This window comes from Cygnus olor, chromosome 1, assembly GCF_009769625.2.
Source record: "Cygnus olor isolate bCygOlo1 chromosome 1, bCygOlo1.pri.v2, whole genome shotgun sequence".
Classification (NCBI taxonomy): domain Eukaryota; kingdom Metazoa; phylum Chordata; class Aves; order Anseriformes; family Anatidae; genus Cygnus; species Cygnus olor.
The window spans coordinates 128,853,872-128,856,947 of NC_049169.1; positions in this window are offsets into that span (position 1 = coordinate 128,853,872).

Here is a 3,076-nt window from a genome sequence, read left to right on the forward strand (position 1 = left end):
CCTCAAAAACAAAAAAATAAAAAGAAAAAGAAAAAATCCATTTTGTGTTGTCATCTGAACATGAAATACATTTCCTTAGTACTAGATGATCAGTACTTCAGCCATTGCCTCCACTATTACAAATACTGCATATTACAAATAGAAATTGCACTATTACATAAATAATATTTCTTACTATAGTAAATTTACTATATTTATTATATACTATAATATATTATTCATACCATTGTGTAATTATTATTAAAAATAATTATCTCATGGATATGGTCGTAAGCTCACAAGAAGAATTTACACTGTATATGCATGGGTGTGTAAATTGCTGTCTGCAGATCCATTTCTGACAATTTTATTTCATAGTTTTGGGAGTTTATTTTCTTAAATGTGTGTGTATGTGCATGTGCAGGCATGCATTCATGTATGTAAACATATATGAAAGTAAAAGAAACCAGGCCAGGAGCTGTGCAGAAGATAAGAACTCCATTTCATGGAAGAGTTTCTACATTTCAGCAGTTTGCACTGTTACAAAGCTCAGAGCTCTCAAAATGCATAACAAAACAAACCAATAAAATAGGACATCTTCTCCTTGCCTTCATTGACTATATAGGGAACTTGGAAAAGCCCTGGTTTCTGTATGCTTAAAGTTAGATATGATGAATCCCCTGTAGTATTTTATGAAGTAGTGTATCATGACCTTGTCAATTGCCCTAGATTCTCCTTTTGATATCTTTGTACCCAATACTGTTGTCCTGTATCTGTCTCTAGTCTTCACTTTCATCAGCTGATATATTTTATGCAGAATCTCAGACATGTAGCATGCACTTCACAAAACAATGGGGTTATTTTTAAGACTGGCAGATTGCAAACAGGCAATCTCAGCACCTCTCTGTAACCACACATAAAATAAATGTTATTAATGTTAAATATAAAAGCTCCAAATTGACGAAAAGCGAGGTCATTAAATGACATCACTAAATTCTGAGAACCTATATACAGACTCTTTCTGCTATATGGTGAGATCCTGAAAAAGGTCTACCCATTCGTCCCTCCTCTGCTACGCATTTTCAGTGGAAACTTGGATGGAGTTTAGATACCTGAGGATAGATGCATAGTACCACTTTAGATGCTGTAAGGTAAACTGCCCTGTCTCCAGCTGTCTTGGAGCAGTGGCAGCAGAAGGAGCAGGTGTGTTGATATGACAAATGGCAGAGCTTCTGTCCAGAGGGATATGAATACACTCGATGACTGGGCCAGCAGAAAGCTCGTGAAAATGAAGAAGTGGAAGTGCAAAGTTCTGCACTTGGTGTGGAATAACCCTATGTATTGATGCAGGCTGGGAGCTGAGTGACTGAGTAGCAGCCCTGCCAAAAAGGGTCCGAATACTGTGAATGACACCAGGCTGAACATGAGCCAACTGCGTGTGGCTGCTGTGAGTGAGGGAAATCGCAGACTGGAATTCATTAGGAGGAGCACGACCAGCTTGTCAAGGGAAGTCATTATTTTCCTCTGTTTGCCACCAGTGAGACAACAGTGAAATAATGTTTTGGGGGCTCCTAGTTCAAGAAGGATATGGAGCAACCAGAGAGCTTTTATAGAGAGCTCCCAAAGATAAAGGGCCTACGGTACATGTCCGATGAAGAGAGGCTGAGGTAGCAGGCCTTGCTGAGTAAGGCAAAGAAGAAGCTACAGAGAAACCTTGTAACTGCCTACAGCTACTGGTTTGGCCCAGTCCTCTGGAGTGACAGGGTGTATATATATAACAGGGGGGCAGCAGGCTTAGGCTTAGGATGTTCAGTCTGCACCTGGAAAGGAAAAGCTGTTCATGAGGAGGGTAGTACAGCGCTGGGACAGGTTGCCTATCCCATACTACGAAAGGCTGTGGAATCACCTTCCTGGAAAGCATTCAAGGTTCCCGTAGATACAAGATTTGTTGGGACAGTCATTGGGACAGTCCCAGTCCGAGTGTGAAGTTCGGTAGATGACCTCTAGAGGTCCCTTCAGCCAGCATTTCCACGATTCTGTCCCTTGTAGGTCTCTACTGATTTAAGAGACAAGAACCAACTAAAGACAATTCAAAATGGTAGACAGATGATACTGGTTAGCTGCAAATTACACAGGAATCTAAAGGAATGGAAACATTTTTTTTTCTTTGAGTTGTCTATACCACATATCTCATTGCCATAGTATCCCTAAACCTTAGTACTTTAGCTGAACTTTAAGATTAATAATTCAACTGTATGTGGTTTTCTCACTTACAGTGCAGCAACAGAAATGGGGAATGACAAATCTGAAAAAAATTAAATAATGTAATTAGACATGCCAGCCATCTTCAGATCTGTTGTTAAGATTAACATTTCCATTAAGACAAAGCTTTCATTTCAAAGCAATTAATTTTAAAAGCTGTGCTATAAATCAAAAGACCACAATTCAGAATTGTTAATATATAAAACCACTAGAAAATATAGCAGGATGTTGGAAGGACAGAAATAAAAAGACGACATTTATATTAAAAAACCATCCCCATACATCAGCCCCAATGTCAGTCCCTCACCCTGTCTGTCCTTGGGGCCCACCCTTCACTCATATGCTGCCCTTTAAATGGGTCTGCACCTCTTACTTGAGGCACAGGCAACATCATCCCATGCCCAACCTCTCCCTCAGACCATACAAGCCTCCCATGACACCCCCCCCCAGCTGTGTGTAGTCACACACGTCGTCATTTTCATGTTCCCAGATGCTATTTCCCCAGAAAGACACACTGCTCCCATTGTAGACAGGCATATGCTCTGCAAGGGAGCTTCCAGCAGAGGGACTAGGCAACAACAAGAAACACAGGCACCAGAGAGCCAGACAGGCCCTGGGTCTTCATTTCTTTCTCCCCTCTCCCCACGTGTCTGCACCGTGCATTTCTTACTCCTTAGGCTCGGTTTATAGCTGGACAGGTGCTGGCCCCAGCTCAGACTTGAGCTGCAGAGGTGTCCCCATTAAGGCAGGGACAGCTCCACCAGGGCAGCTGGTAGGCAGCAATCACTCTGACTCCTGGAGGGGTCTCACAAAGACTTAGCTCAACTCTAAGGAG